The following is a 17,799-nucleotide window of genomic DNA, read 5'->3' on the forward strand; positions in this document are numbered from 1 at the left end:
ACCACGTCAAATTCCTTTTTCCTATCTCGTAGCAGCAGTAGCCTCACACAGAACGAGCAGCAGCTACAATAGTTCCAAAACGACATCGATACCAATACTAGTTGCAACAAAATTTTAGAAGGAAAGTGGCAAAAATAAAATAAGAATATGTGACTAGGATTAGAACATGAACATGGCAGAGGAACAAGTTTGAAGCAGAACAAGGATGGGAGTGTTACAATTTAAAAAATGGAGGAATCGAAACCAGAACAGCAGCTCCAGTGTTCTTCTCTGGCATCAAAGACGACGGTTTGGCTTACCATCATCAACAGTAGCGAGCTCGGATGATGGCGGTGGCTCCTCTGGCTCGCGGTTCCTGCAAAAGCTTTGTTCGTCACTTCTTCCCTCTCGCAGCTTTGGTATCTCTTACTCTCTTCTGGCGCACTTGCTTCCTCACCCTCCGCGAATGGCGACGGCAATGACGTGGGGTATGGCGGCGTGAAGGATTACCATGTGTTCATAACCTTAAAGATCTATTTTGTGATTAAATTTTATTCCAATAATATATAGATCAGATTTAAATACCTTTAGACGCTTTAGTAAAAATTTTATTCTTCGATTGTACGAAGACTCTATGCGTATCCACACCGAGACCAACCTTTGCTGTCAACTCCTTGACCAATGGACATCTGATCTAAATTGAGAAAGCTTTTGCAACTCTTTGCATGCCATAAAATTCTTCTGTAAAAATTAGGCTCACATATATTTATGTATGTAGAGGTAAAGGAATAAAACTCTTGTTATTCTCTCTTTTTATTTACTCTCCGCATACATATATATAGTATGAGATTTGTTATTGATTTTAAATTTGATTCTTAATTCAAATTTAAATCATATCTTGAAATTCCAAATCTGAATCATTCAAATTTTATGAATCATATCATAACTCAATTTGAAAACGGAATCATGTAGGATCTCATCCAAATTTAGAATTCAAATTTAGAAATAGAATAACTAATTATTCTCAAATCTCATTTAATATTCTCAATTATCATACTATTATTATATTCTTAGTGCTAGCAAAGAATATAATAATATTCTATTTAAATTAATATAATTATTTATTTGATCAAATCAAAATAATAATTAAATAATTCTATAGCAAAGATTAGAACACTCGTTAGTGGATGACCCCATAGGTTCAATATTAAGCAGGTAGTAAATTAGTCATACTAAATTTACTAATTAAGGTTGGCGTCTAGCAACACTTCTCAACGACCCGATAGTATGAAGTAATATATTTTTACTAAGAACCTTAGAAGAACAAAGTATAATTCCTTCCATCTTTCTAGCTCTTGGTTAACCCTTAGAGTATGGTTTAATTGTCAAACTCTAACTTGTTACCATTATTATAATGAACTGTGAATGACTTAAGAAACTCATTTCTTCATTCATTCAATAGGCGGGGCGGGTTCGATGCGGGTTTTCGTTGAGCGGGGCGGGGTCGGGGAGAGCAAAAACCCGCCCCTACCCGCCCCATTGCCACCCCTACCCATAGGTTCAATACTAAGCGGGTAGTAATTAGCCATACTAAATTTATTAATCAAGGTTGGCGTCTAGCAACACTCCTCAATGACCCGATAGTATAAAGTAATATATTTTTACTAAGAACCTCAGAAGAACAAAGTATTATTCCTTTCATCTTTCCAGCTCTTGGTTAACCCTTAGAGTATGATTTAATTGTCAAACTCTAACTTGTTACCATTATTATAATGAACTGTGAATGATCTAAGAAACTCATTTCTTCATTCATTCAATCTCCTTGACCAAGGTTTTATTCATCTCAGTCATTATAATCATAGAGTTCAAACTCTTTACTGAGAGTTGACGGATTTCTTATTGACTAATCATTAATTCTACAAGTATTTAAATCATACCCAATGTCCATTCAACTAGCACCCTAAGGTATTAGGTGTTCGGAATTAAAGTATAATAAATACATTATTAATTACTATGACAGTCGCAGATCAAAGAAAACTCTATTACTATGTTCATCTTGAGAATATCCTATTGACAAATATGCAGTAATTGTAACCATTAAGGATTCTCAGAGTGAGTCAGTTTAATGATCATATCCCTATATGCACCATCTATATATATAATTTAATAAATGAGATCTATTAATCTTCATCCAATGAAGACCATTATATACATACATATATATAAGATTTATCTCTCAATATTATGATCACTATCACAATGATAAATCTCTAAATTTAATCAAGGACCTAATTATATTAACATTTTAATATAATAACAATAACAAATTATTTGATACATGATTGATTGGATTGTGGTCATACTCCTTATTCCCAACACGGTGGTGACGGATCCTGGTAACTTCCTTCTTCCTCTTTTGTTCGTGCATCCTTCCTCCTTCTTTGCTACAATGTCAACGGCGACTGCAACGGGCATGGCTGCAACTGCTATGGTTCGACAGTGATGGCGATGGCATCTTCGACGGTGAGCTCGACATTGACCAGGCGCGATAGAGCTGGCGGTGTCCTCTCTTACATCGCATTTTCTCTCTCTCTGCTCTTCGTCGACAACGCGTAGGACAGCGGCTCCAAGACAAATCGATGGCGACGCTCATGATGGGATCCACAGCGGTGGGACGCGACTGCAGCAGCAGTAAGACAGCAGCCCCTCCACCTTCTATTCTACCCTCACCATTTCTTCCTTCTTTTGGTCTTTTCTGAAGCTGTGTTAGGTTTTGGGAAAAGGGGGTGTAGCAATGAATGTGAGTGAATGGTGAGGAGAGGATAGCGTGGCTCACCGAGGAGTTAACAAGTTGGGAGGTACGTGTGTGTATTTTAGAAATTGGGGTTAGGATTAGTGAATTAGGAATTAGGGTTTAGAATTAGAAATTTAGGGTTTGAGTAGAGTTTTAATTTAAAATCAAATTTAATCAATATAATTAATTTTAAGAATACTATTTTATTTTTCAAATTACAAATTATTTTTAATTAAATACTTCTAATTTAAATTTATAGATAAATAAATAAATTTTTCTTAGTTCATAATATTAATCAAAACTTCTAATTATTTAATTTAAATTATATACATAACTCTCTTTTATCTCCAGTTACTAAAACTTTGAATTTTATTTAAACAAGAACCATTAATTCCGGTAAATAAAAAATATCTAATTATAATTGAAATTTATATAAAATCGAATTAATTTAAAATTGGAAGTCTCATAACATTCCTAAAAATTAAACCACATAATTGATCTATATTATTTATGTTATATTTTTTATAATAATAAAGGGTAAAAATAAAAAATTTAGTTATTACGAATGATATCAACCTCACCCTCTTTTATGGTCGTCTTTGTTAGTTTGCCTCCATTTCTGTTGCGTATATTTAAACAATATTTTTTAAGATTTGGTGTATAACTAAACATTGGGTTCACCCTAAATTCTTGGACTAATTTTTAAAATATTGAGCTCAATTGGCCTAACTACTTCAACTAACCATTTTGGAGGTCTAAAAGAAACTGATAAACAAAATGTTTCAGCTATGCACTAACGCACTTTAAATCGTTCACCAAACTAAAAAAATGGAGAATAAAACTCATTTTGTGATGTTCGGTAATATGAAAGAGTGATTTGACAGTTGGACTATAGTTTTGTTAGATTTTAGACTTTCTTTTTATGTTGAGAAAGATCCAAATGTCGGTATCCAGATCTATAGATAGTTAAATTTGTTGAAGATGTGCTAGAATTGTAAAGAGAGATCTCATTTTGTCAAAAATACAAGCATTAAGAGAGAATGAAAAAAGAGAACACTGTTGACATTTTTCAGCAGAGCAGCAGACTTCAAACGTTCGTTTCTCACTCGTTCACCGTTGGATCGACATGAAATTTGGACGGTATATTATCTCATCTTGTTCTTCACTCTGAACGGTGAAGATTTTGATTGGAGGCCTATGGTTGGAGAAATTGAGCTCGGATAGAGGCTCTATTTTTGTGGTATCTTCATCTTCTTTGTTCTTGTTTATGAGCTTTGAAACTTGGGTTGTTTGGCTTGTTGTATGCACGTTTTGCACAGTAATTTGTGACTCTCTTGTATCCTATTTTTCATCATAGTGAAGCTATTTCCTAGTCTTGGTGACTCATGATTTTTACTTCTCACGTTGAGAAGATTTTTCATGTTAAAAATCTTGGTGTGTTAACTTACCTCTATTTTCTGGTTTATGTAATGTTTCCACTACTATTTGGTATTATTGTTCTGTTGTTATTACTTGTAATGACTGAGTATTGTTGCTCCTCTTATTCTCGCAAGTAAAAAACTGTGTGTTTTATTCTTATCATTTGGTATCAGAGTTCAATTTTGGCATTTCGTTATAACTTGCTTGAAAGATGGAGACAAATAATTTTACTAGGAAGATAAGTTTGAACATACACTAGTTACCATGTATGGAAGGACAAAATGAAGAACTTGTTGTTTGTCAAAAATTCACATTTACTCGTATTTTTTTACACAAAAATCAGAGTCTAAAATAGATGAACAATGGGAGTTTGAACAACAACAAGTTTGTGATTTTATTAGGTAATAGGTGAATCATAATGTTTACAATCATATTGCTAATGAGACTCATGATAGTGTTTTGTAGAATCAAATTGAATCCTTGTATGCTTTTAAGTCTAGCAATAATAAATTGTACTTGTTGAATATGTTGCTGAATTTGAGATACAATGAGGGAGTACAAGTATTAGATCACTTGAATGAATTTTAATGAGTTTTTGATCAGTTGTCAAGTATGAAATAAAGTTTGAAGACGAGGTTCAAAGATTGTGGTTTCTAAATACTCTACCAGATTCTTGAGAGATATTTCGTATCTCTCTTACTAATTCTGCTCCGAATGGTAAAGTGAGCATGCAACTTGTTAAAGGTAAAATTTTAAATGAAGAGATGAGAAGAAAGACATATAATTCTTCGTCACAATCCGAAATATTAGTAATTGAAAACAGGGAGAGAAATTAGAGCAGAGGTCAAAAAAGTAGAGGTAAAAGCAAGAGTACATCCAAGTCAAGATACAAGAATGTTGAGTGTCATTACTGTCATAAAATGGGTCACGTAAAAAAATATTGCTTTCCTTAAAAAAAGGAGAATAAAGATAAGCAAGAAAAGAAGGATGATGGTGGTAATGATCGTGTATCTGCTATTTTAGATGATCTTCTCATTGTTAACATTGTTGATTATGAGTACAAGGTCAATCTTATTTTTTACGATGAGTTCAACTGGGTAATCGACAGTGGCGCTTCAATACATGTTACACCAAAGAAAAAGTTCTTCACTTCTAATACTCCAGACAATTTTGGAGTGCTTAAGATGGATAATAATGGCTTGACTAAGGTGATTGGTATAGGAGATGTTTGTCTTGAGACCATTATGAGAATGAAGTTGTTACTCAAAGATGTTAGACACGCTCTAAATGTTTGCTTAAATTTAGTTTCAGTTAAAAAGGATTGATAATGAATGTTTTGTAAATATTTTTGACTTTAGACAATGGAAGCTTACTACAGGCAATTTAGTGGTGGCTAGAAAAATAGGTTTTTCAAGTTTGTATGTAATGTATGCCATGATTGCAAAAGATAGTGTGAATATGGTTGAAAGTAAAGAAATTTGTAGCTTGTAGCATAAAAGACTTAGTCATATTAGTAAAAAAGGACTTAATTGTTTGGCTCGAAAGGATGTACTTTCCAGTTTGAAGAATGCAGAGTTGGAGAAATGTTCTCATTGCATGGCTAGCAAACAAAGAAAATTTTCCTTCAAAAAGCATCAACCTTCAAAAAAATTAAACTTTGTAAAATTGGTGCACTCTAATATTTGCGGTCCTTTGAAGGTACGGTCTTATAGTGGAGCTATTTACTTTATTATTTTTATTGATGATCATTCAAGAAAGCTTTGGACTTATGCTTTGAAACAAAGAACCAAGCTTTTAAAAGGTTCAAACAATCACAAGCTTTAGTTGAAAGGCAAACAAGTAAAAACTTTAAATGTATTTGCACTGATAATGGTGGTGAGTATCATGGATCATTTGATGAGTATGGCAAGAAGCAAGACATTAGGCATAAAAAGATACCTCCTAAAATACCTTAGTTGAAAAATTTGGCAGGAAAGGATGAATAAAACACTTATTGAAAAGGTTAGGTGTATGCTTACTGAAGCTAAGCTACCTAAAGTCTTTTGGGGTACAACATTATTTATACCGGCTCATGTGATTAATTTGAGTTATACAATTGTTTGGACAATGATGTTCTGGATCATGTTTGGTCGGGCAAATATGTCTTGTATAATCACTTGAGAGTGTTTTTATGCAAAGCTTTTTTCATGTTTCAAAGGATGAGAGGTCCAAATTGGATATGAAGACAAGATAATACATTTTTATTGGGTATGGTCAGGATGAGTTTAGTTATATGTTTTATGATCCAATTAAAAAGAAGCTTGTAAGAAGTCGTGATGTAGAATTTATTGAAGACCAAACCATTGAAGACATTAATAAGGCAGAGAAGAGTCAATCATAAGAGAACAGTGACTTGACTGATGTAGATCCAATTCAGTCGTCCCCTTCACCAGAATTAGCAGAGAATCAAGATTAGGAGCATATGCAGCAAATGAGACTTTGGTTCCTGATGACCAGGAGATGGAAGATCTAACTGATACTCCAGTTGATGATGATATTGATAGTCAACCTGAACTACCTGAAGACCCACCAGGTTTCTATCATGGACGGACGCAAGACCAAGAATGAGGGGGCACTTGCCCCCACGGTATTTTTTTTATTTTATTTAAAAAATATAGTTATATATAATGTGCCCCATTTTAAATTTTAAATGATCCAACTACAAATAAATTAAATTCAATTAGTTAAAGTTCTAAATTTATTTTATTTATTTCTTTATCATTTTGACTATTATTTAACCTAATCAAATTTAATTTTTGTGCCGTCATTCTTTTATTCTCTTAAACACTCTTCTTATTTTTATATTTTTAATTTTTTTTCTTATTTCTTGTCTAGTGGTCATCTTCTCTTTATCAAAAAATAAATTTTAAATTCTTTATTTTTTTTATATAACTCTCTATGACTCTATATATCTTCCAATTCATTGTTTCTCTTTTTGATATTTTCAATTACAAATTTTAATTCAAACAATTATACTTTAGGTATTAATTTAATGTTTTATTTTCTTCATGACTTTATATATTTTATTTTATTCTCGATTTATTCATCTTTATTACTTATTTTTTATCTTTTGTTCTATTATATGTATCTATGTTACATATAAAATTTTAAAATGAATTGATTAATTTACTAATTTAAAATATATTTTTTATTTTTAGAAATAATAATAGAAAAAATATTTTAATTACAATACATAATTAAACAGATGCATAAAATCTTTCATCTAACATTATATCAAAATTATATTAAAAAATATATAACAAATTTAATTATTTTAAAAAGAAATAAAGAAAAAAATTGTAAATTATGTTTCTATTATTTTATATAAACATACTTTTCATATACATATTTAATTTTTCTAGTAATTATATATAATTCTAGTTTCAAGTTATAAATATTAGTATATCATTAGGTGCTAATATGCCAATTAAATCAATCTTTTATTATTAAATATGTATAAAAAAATTACTCAGGATAACAAGTTATCTATAATTTAATTAAAATATTTTAAGTTTAAGTTTTAGAAATAAAAAATATTTTTTTATATAAATTATATATAATGAATAATATTTTAAGAATAACAGTGTTCACTAACTCTTTTTTATTTTTATATCTCTATATAATTAATAATATTTAACAATAATTATTTTAGTATATATATTTTTGTCCCCACTCCTAAAATTTTTTGGGTCCATCACTGTTTCCATCCTAGGAGGTCTATTAGAGAACAACGACCTTCAACAAGGTATCTGATGAATCTACATTTTATGATAATTTTGGGCTTCAAATAAGTGGATTTCATCACATAAATTGCATTTATTCACTTGAATAGCATGCTTTTGTGAATTCTCTCTAAATTACACCTAATGGTTGAAAATATGCTTTTTTTGCTCCAAATTATCAATTTAATTCCACTTTTATTCCATTCAATGCCTTGATATATTTTGTTGAGTAATTTCAGGACCAATAGGCAAGGATGGCTTTGAAGAAATGGAAGAAAACCATGCAAAGTGGGAGGATTCATAAAGAAACAAAGGAGAGGAGTACTCTGGTGTGTGTGTACACACACGTATCGTGCGTACACACAAGTAGAGCATTTTAGTGTATGCGTATGCACACATAGACATGCGTACGCACAAGTAGGATTTCAGCAAGTGTGTATGCACACATAGCTATGCGTACGCACGAGTACGAATGCGTACCTTATTTAGAAAGTCATGTGCTGCGCGTTTTTGGGAGGCTCTTTGGCCCAAATTCGAAGTTCTGAAGCTCTAACAAAGGGAAAAACACAAGAACACATGGGGGACAATTAGGATAGTTTTAGCATGTTTTAGGTTAGATTTCTAGAGAGAGAAGCTCTCTCTTCTCTCTAGAATTTAGGATTTTAAGTTTAGTTCTCTCCCTAAATTTAGGCTTTAATTCTTGTTTTAATGTAGTTTCGTTTATAATTTCTTATTCTAGCATCTTAATTCTCTTAGTTTACTATTAATTTCCTCTATTTTATTACTTTATGTTTACGAACTCTTTTGTTAATTTTGATTCTCTTTAATGCAATTTATATTTTCATGATTTTGCTTCTTTTAATTGTTGTTATTGTTATCTTGCATTTGGTAGCTTTAGATTTTATTATTATTGTAATTTTACCATGCTTTATTTTTATGTCTTCCAAGTATTTGTGAAAATGGTTCTCTTAGTTTTAAGATAGATTTTTATACTCTTGGCTTGGAATTGAGTAATTGAGGTGACATTGAGTTACTAATGTCCGAATTGATTGACAATTTAGAGATCTTAATTAATCTCGTTTCCATTGACGAGTAAGACCGATGGATTGAGGTTGATTAAGCCCGGTTGACTTATCTCATCATTCGAGGTTGACTAATTGGGTTTGCTCTTATAATTGTCATGTCGTGGATAGTGATGCAAGAGTCATTGATATCCAATATTCATTGGTAATTTAGGGTTGTTAGTTGTTCTTGTTTTCATTGACGAGTAAGACCTATGGATTAAGACTGACTATGCCTATTTGACTTTCTCCCGATGTTGGTGATGACTAAATGGGATTAACTATAGGTAATCGCTATGTTTGTGATTAATGACTTGGTTAGGAATCCTTGATTCTCAATCCTTACCATGAGTGTCTTTTAGCATTTATATTCTTTAGTTGTTAGCTTTATTTTCTTGTCATTTAATTTCTTACCTGTTTATTTACAATCCTCGTTATTTTCATAATCAATAATATGCACACCAAACTACAATTCCTTTGAGAGACAATCCGAGGTTTAATACTCCTGGTTTTTATTGGTTTGCATTCGTGACAAACAAATTAAAATTTGATACGGGTCAATTATTGGTTTGAAACTATACTTGTAACGTGATTCTTTTATTGAGAAATTCTAAAGCGATGTTTGGCCCGCATCAAGTTTTTTGGCACCGTTGCTGGGAAGTTGCAATGGTGTTATATTATTGGCTATTGTGAATATATTAATATGTAAAATAGCTTAATTTTTAGGTGTTTGCTTATTTTTGTTAGTAGTTAGGATTGTGTTTTTCTTATTTCTTGACATCTTTTGTTTTTATTTTCTCTCTTTTTTATGAATTCTCACCCTTTTGGCTTGGAGTTTGGTTGTTACTATGTTGTAAGGAATGGTAACTTCAATGCCGTTTCACATTATGGGACGGAAAATCAATTGAGGGAGGAGCTGCATGCTTATGCACCACCCTCATGGCAACAACCTCCTCCACTTCACTATGAGCACAATCCTCCCTATAGTATGCACCAATTCAATAGATATGATGGATCCTCTTACGGTTATCAACCACCACCATATGCCTATGAACCATACCCTCAACATAGCCCTCAACCACAAAATTTTCAAGCTCCATTCTACCACCAAACACCTCCATATGAGCCTAACTCATATCTACCATACTACCAACCTTATATGCCTCATGAACAACTTTATGAACTTAGAATTATCCTATTCCAATACCAATACTCTCGTGAACCTCTTGAACAATTACCCTCATACACACCACCTCATTACTCTTATCAATATCAACCACCTTTTACATATGAAGACTTTTGAAAGAAGGAAACCGTCGGTCTAGAATTTCTTCTCAATAAAAGAAATCTCTTCGTTGCAAGTATATAGTTCCAAACCAACAAACAATCCTCAATCAAAGTTTAATTTTGGTTGTCACAAGTTCAAGCTAATAAAAATAACCGAGAGTATTAGTCCCGGGTTATTCTCCCTAGGAATTACAATCGAAGTTTTCAATTATTGATTATGAGTTTCAAGGGGTTGGATTGATAAAAAGACAAGGAATTTAAATGACAAGAAAGATAAAGTAGACAATAAAGTAAATCAACCACTAAAGATAACAATTACTAAAAAAGAGGCATTCATGACAAGGATTAAAAATCAAGATTTTCTATCCTAGTCATTAATCATAATACAATAATTACCAATAGTCAAGTCTATTACGTTATCTCCAACATCGGAAGAAAGTCAAATAAGCCTAGTTAATTCCAAACCATAAGTAATGTTAATGGAAACAAGATTAACTAATCACTCTAGATCACCAATCTAAATTGGGTATTAATGACTCAAAATTGCCTAATTTCTCTTTCCAAGCCAAGAATGCTCAAAAACTACTCTAAACCTAAACCAAGCATTTTATCAAACACTTGGTGTGTATAAAAGTAAAAGCATATTAAATTACAAGTAATGTAAAATCTAAACTACCAAATGCAAGAAAATAACAATAATAACTCAAGCAAGCAAGAAAAGAACATGAAACATCAAATTGCATTAAATGAAATTAAAAGTGACAAGAGTATTCATAAACTAAAAAGTGGTTCAAATAAGAAATTAACAAAATAAACTAAGGGAATTAAGACAATAGAACAAGGAAGGTAAAAGAAACTAGATGAAAACAAGAATTGAAACCTAAATCTAAGATGAGATTAAACTAAAAACCCTAATTTCTAGAGAGAAGAGGGAGCTTCTTTCTCTATAACTAACCTAAAGCATGTTTTCTACACTACATTAATTGCTCCCCCTCTTGTTCCCTCTTGAATTCTGCATCTAATAGCTTCAGAAATGAGTTGGATTTGGGCCTGAATGGTTCAGAAATCGTCCCAACCGTGTTGCCTTTAAGAGGTCACATGACGCTTGTCACGCATACGCATAGGTCACGCATACTCCTCGCATGGCAGATTTTCAAAACTTCATTTCTTCCTGAATTCTCTATTTTTGCATGCTTTTTCTTCACTTCTTCAATCCAATCCTTGCCTTATAACCCTGGAAACATTCCTATTTTGTTATATTTTGGGTGAATTCTCTTTAGTAAGTGCATTAAATTTAGTGAAGTGAATTAGATTGCTTATTCATCAAAGTTTTTGAAATCAATATAGTCACATAACAAAGTACTTGTTTTTTAGTGTTTTGACTTGACTTGACTTGATTCTCGTCAAGCATGTCTTTCTTTGCAACAAGTACTTCGTTCTTGTGACCATTTTATTCTTTTGGGATGAATAAGTAATTTGGAGAATTTTGGATTCGATATTGTTTATTGTGTGATTCAATATCACCTTGCACCATTCATTTGCACAATCACTCAATATCCATTCTTTCAAAGTCCATTTCACTTGTGTTGTGTTTACCTAAACTTGTTTGTGCTTTGATCTTTGCTCATTCTATGACATGCATCTTAGGCCACTAAATTGAGAAACTTTTGCTTAATTGTTGATTATGTGGCTTAACGTTTAACCGGCCAATGTATGTGTTCTCATACACACATTGTCTTTTATCATGTCACACTACCATAAACTATTCCTCAATTTAGTGTTTGTTTGATTTCTCTTGCATCCATGACTACATTGTTGTTTTCCTCCTCTTCTATCTTCTTTGCGCTACTTGTCTTATGTTCTAAACTCTATCCTTTTACCCTTTTTCAGGATAGGCCGCAAAGGAAAAGAGCCGGCCACCTCATCATCCGCACCTGTGGCCCTTGGCTCCGATTCTTCCATTAGCCAGAGTAGTCAACCAGATACTTTTGTCAATGACAAGGCCGAAGATCAATATGACCGCCTTACTAAAAGGGGCATCCATTGAGAGCGAAAACTGAACATACCGGAGAAGTTGGCAGCAGCTATCTATGACCGCATAGCCTTCTTTTAGTGAAGATTTCTAGAGCTTAATTCGGTAGAGATCAACGAGTCAATTGTTGAAGAATTCTATGGGAACCTCTTAAGCCGAGATGTGAAAATAATCTTCCTCTGAGGCAAGCAAGTGGATACTTCCACTCAAGCACTCAAGGCTTTCTTGCAGATTTCACACATACCGCTAAACCAGGATGCTTATAAGAAGATAAAGGTAGATATGTCAAAGGAAAGCTCCCATTGGATCCGGTATTAAAGAAGATTGGTCGTCTTGATGCTCAATGGGAATATAGTTCGGAGGATCACTCAGTACTAGTGAGCATAGCATGCTTGGACTTGACTCTCGACACAAGGGTATGGCAACAGATAGTTTCTGATTATCTGTTGCCTGGTACTCACGCCACCCACATCGGCATGCATGTCGCCATCCTGGTTTAGGCTATTCTTGAGGGAAGTAAGATGGTTGCCTTACCGTTCATAAGGGAATTCATGTGAAAGGTGAACCAGCAGCAGAAATTTAACATTCTTTTTCCATCCCTTGTCATGATATTGGCTACTGCAGCCAGAGTAGAAAGAAGGTCAGACGACATCATTTTTCGGACACCGAGCGGCCATCAATTTCTACCTTTTGGTGAGTGGGATGAGTCGGCAAAGCGGAGAATCAAGAGGAGGAAGTCAGATCCAGCATCATCATCAGTACCACCACCACCATCAGCACTAGCACCTCATAACCGGCACCTTTTTGGGTTGGTCCAAGAGCTCCTTTAAGAGGTCTGCATGAACGAACGCCGCAATGTGCGGCGATTCCAATGGATAGCGACAAAGCTAAAGGGAGGAGATCCGGGACCTGCCCCTGCGGATTCACCTGAGCCAGTGGAGGAGGATGATGCAGAAGATGGAGATGCTGAGCCGACGCTTGACATGGTGATATATCAGCAGCCTGAGCCCTTGCATCCGCCAGCTGAAGATGGTGATACATAGAACCCCTCTCCATCCGGATTATCATGCATGCACGATGGACCGTGCAGAACTTAAGTGTGAGAAATGATTCTCAACTTTTTGGAGCATAAAACTTCTCTTCTGAATACTTGCATTATGTTTTGCTTTCTATTATTATGCTTTTTATGGATATCTGTTAGTAACTTTTTGTAACACCTGAATTTTCGCAAACTAAATAATGATTTATTTATGATTCATTATCTTTGTTTAGGATTTTATTTTCAGGAAATATTTTTATTAATAGTAATTAAATCAAATTTTATGATATTTTGAGTTTAAAAATTTATTAGGACCCTTATATATAATATTCATAATTATTGGATATTTTCTTATTTAATATTTAAAAGTTTTAATAATTTGAAAATAATAAGATTTGATTATTTAATTTGAATAATTGAGATTTGAAATTTAATGCTTTAATCTTATGAACTAAAAAGAATTTAATTGAATTATCTCTAATTTAATGTTATAGTACTTATTAGAAACTAATTAGCAAGTTGATAACTAAATAATAGGTTAAATTATACAGTTGGTCTCTACACTTTAAAAGTTTGTAATTGGGTCACTAAAGAAAATTAAAATTTTTAATTTAGTCCCTGCCGTTCAAAGAATGTTTGATTTAACAGAATATTCTCAACATATTCTCTATTTTAACAGAATATTCTCAGCATATGCTGAGAATATTCTGTTAAATTAACACTTTATTGGAATACATTTAATTTTTAATTACTACTCTACTATCTAATTTTATTAAAACTTCTAAAATATCCTTACTCTTCTTTTTTACTTAACCCTAATTTTAAATACACACTCACCCTCACCTCTCACACATATGCACTAACACTTCTAACTCACTCAGTCACTCTCATTCTCTCTCAATCTGGAACCACAAGGAAAGAAAGAAAAGAGAGAAAAAGAAACAAAGAAAGAGGGAAAAATGGAAGAAGATGGGAAGAAGAAAAGAAGAGAGGAGGGAGGAGAAAGACAGACCGCACGACAAGGCTTGGTCCTGCCGCCACCATTGCCATTGCCGACACACACGCACGCACGCACGCACCCACGCGCGCGCGCGCACACACACACACAAACCGCTGTCACCGTCGAGCAACTGCCACCGTTGGAGTTCGCCATTAAGGCTGCTAGAACCCCTGCCTGCTTGCTTCGCATTCTGCCCTTGCTCTGCTCCACCGGGGGCTGACCCTTGTCTCTCTGTTGTTCATCAAAACTTGTAGTACTGCTACAGGAGTCACTGCTAGAAGAGAAGAACTGCCGCCACCCCTGTTCTGCTGTGTCCTTTACCGTCGATGCTGGAGAGGATCATCGAAGCTGCTCATGCTCCATCCCCTTATTTTCTTTGGTAAAACTAATCTTGTTCTGCCTTGTCTTGCCGTAAAGCTCTATTATTGACTCTGTCCTGTCTTAATTCCCTTTCTGCCTTTGCTCAGTTTTAAACCATCGTAGGTTGTTGGATTCACTGCCATTTTTACTGTAGTCGCCCCATGTTGTTGCTACTAAATCTGCCAATGATGATGTTGTCATTGCTCCGTTGATTCGTTCGTATATTGGTAGGCATGAAGCTTATGTTGTTGCAGCCGCAACTTTCTGCTGCCCCGGTCCAAATTTCGTGTACTTTCATTCCATTCTACTTCAATCTTCCTCACCTTTTATCTTGGCACTCCGAGTTTGGTCTCTTCGGTCCCTTGGGACCAATTTGTGAGTAGACTTTATATTTATAATTATAATTGTATGACTTTACGTCTATAATATATGGGGTGCTTTGAACTTAGTTATACTTACAAAGATTACTATCACATGATTTTAAATTGATTTTGATAATCGATTTATTAGAACTAAATATTTATCCTTGTTAGGCTCATTTTAATACGCACATGAGACTATATTTTTTTATGAGACCATATGTATATTTGAAGAAATTTTATATTATTTTAAAGTAGATTTTACTCGAATATATATTTTTGAAATATTGAAGTATTTTTTGGTACTCACTTATTTTATAATTGTGAAATATATTTGAAATGCCTTAAGATTGAGAAAACATGATTGAATATGATTTGGATGAGAAAGTATTATTTGATTTGATTTGATACCTCATGTTTGAAAGACCAAAAAAATTGTTATATTCGAAATTATATGTTTTGGATTGGTTTAAGAGGCTCGTATTAGAAAACCGTAGTTAACGACGGTTATGACATTAACCTAAATGCATCTGACTCAGACCTCAGCTAGCAGGGGAGTTGCTAGCCTAATGTGTAGGCCACACGTTGGATCTATTATTTCGTACGAACACACGAGAGAAAAGGGCTACCCTTAGAGGTGGAGCCACCCAAGTATGGACTATTTTATTTGATTTCTGTGTGAGAACTTTCTTATTGATTCACTCATTTATATCAATTATTAGTTTCTAACTAAAATTATTTTTATAATAATGTTTATATGGTCTCATGTGAATTATAGATATATTGTCTAGTCATTGCAAAACTCGCTCCGTTTTTTCTAAAAATATTTTTTGATTATGTGAGCCTTTTTATTCAAGAGTAATGATCTGCAATGGGTACCTATTCTTTGTTGAGTTCTTAGACGTCATCTGCTCCATATTTCATAGGCAGGATCCTTCCATATTTATTTATTTATTTTTGTTAAAAATATGTAGTTATTCATTCTAGAAACTGTAAATTTATCAAAAATATTTGTATCCTTTTTATTTATCTTATATTCGAATCTATTAGGCTTGTTAGGGGACTATTTCCTTGAGCACCAGTCATGGCTCATGTGGGCTGTGACACTTTTAGCTATTGCGCTTGCACTTTCTTATTTGGTCTGTATATATCTTAGCATTTTCTTACTTTTACAAGAAGACTACTTCTAATCATTGTGTATTTATTAAATAGTTTGTTAGTAATGATTTTATTATCCTTTTGATATATGTTGATGACATGCTTATTGTTGGTCAGAATGCTTCTAGAATTGACATGTTGAAGAAGCAACTTGTGATGTCATTTGCAATAAAGAACCTTGGGTCAGCAAAGGAGATTCTTGGTATAAGAATCAAGCGTGATAGAAAGGAGAAGAAACTTTGGCTGTCACAGGAGAAATACATTGACACAATATTTCACAGGTTTCAAATGGAGAAAGCAAAGGTCGTTAGTACTCCACACACTTCAAATTGAGATGCAAGGAAAGTCCATCAAGTGAAGAAGAGAAGAAAAACATGAAAAAAGTTCCATATGCATCAGCCGTGAGTAGTTTAATACATGCTATGGTGTGCACAAGACCAAATATAGTTCATGTTATTGGTTGTGTTAGCCATTTGTTTCAAACCCAGAAAGTGAGCATTGAAATGCTGTAAAATGGAAAATGAGATATCTTCGTGATACTTTTAGAATGAAGTTGTGTTATGGAAGTGAGAAGCCTATTCTAGTTAGTTATACTAACTCAGATATGGCAGGAGATATTGATTCTAGAAGGTCCATTCAGGCTTCTTGATCAGCTTTGCGGGTGGAGCTGTATCTTGGCAATCTAGTTTACAAAAATATGTTGCTTTATCCACTACCGAGGTCAAATTTATTGTTATTACCGAAGCGTGCAAGGAGATGCTTTTGATAAAGAAATTCTTGAAGGAACCCAAGTTTGTTCAAGAGAGACATGTCTTATTTTGTGATAGTCAAAGTACTATACATCTTGGTAAAAACTCTACTTTTCATTCTCGATCCAAACATATTGATCTGAGATATCATTGGATACGTGATGTTTTGGATGTCGAGTTGTTGAAACTTGAAAAGGTTCACACTAATGAGAATGGTTTTGATGTGATGACCAAGGCATTACAAGGTGGAAGTTTGAAGATTGGCGATTACCTCCACATAGTCGTGAGAGGGAGATTTGTTGGGTTTTGGGCTCTCTTCCTCTGTGGAGAAAGACCAAAATGTTAGTATCCAGACCCATAGATAGTTGAAGTTGTCGAGGATGTGCTGGGATTATAAGGAGAGGTCTCTTTTTGTCAAAACACACAAGCATTGACAGAGAAAGAGAAGAGAGAACATTGTCCACGTTTTTCAGCAAAGCAATATAATTTGAGTGTTTGTTTCTCATTCGTTTACCGTTGGATCGGCGTAAAATTTGGACTGCATATTCAACTCATTTTGTTCTTACTTCTGAATGGTAGAGATTTTGATTGGAGGTCTATAATTGGAAAAATCAAGCTCAGATACTCTATTTTTATGGTATCTTCATCTTTGTTATTGTTTATGAGCTTTGAAGTTTGAGTTATTTAGCTTGTTATATACACATTTTGTGCAATAATTTATGACTTTTTTATATCCTATTTTTTCATATGAAACTATTTTTTTACCTTAGTTATTTGTGATTTTTATTTCTCACATTTATA

The sequence above is a fragment of the Arachis duranensis genome, chromosome 3 (genome assembly GCF_000817695.3).
Source record: "Arachis duranensis cultivar V14167 chromosome 3, aradu.V14167.gnm2.J7QH, whole genome shotgun sequence".
NCBI classification, from domain to species: domain Eukaryota; kingdom Viridiplantae; phylum Streptophyta; class Magnoliopsida; order Fabales; family Fabaceae; genus Arachis; species Arachis duranensis.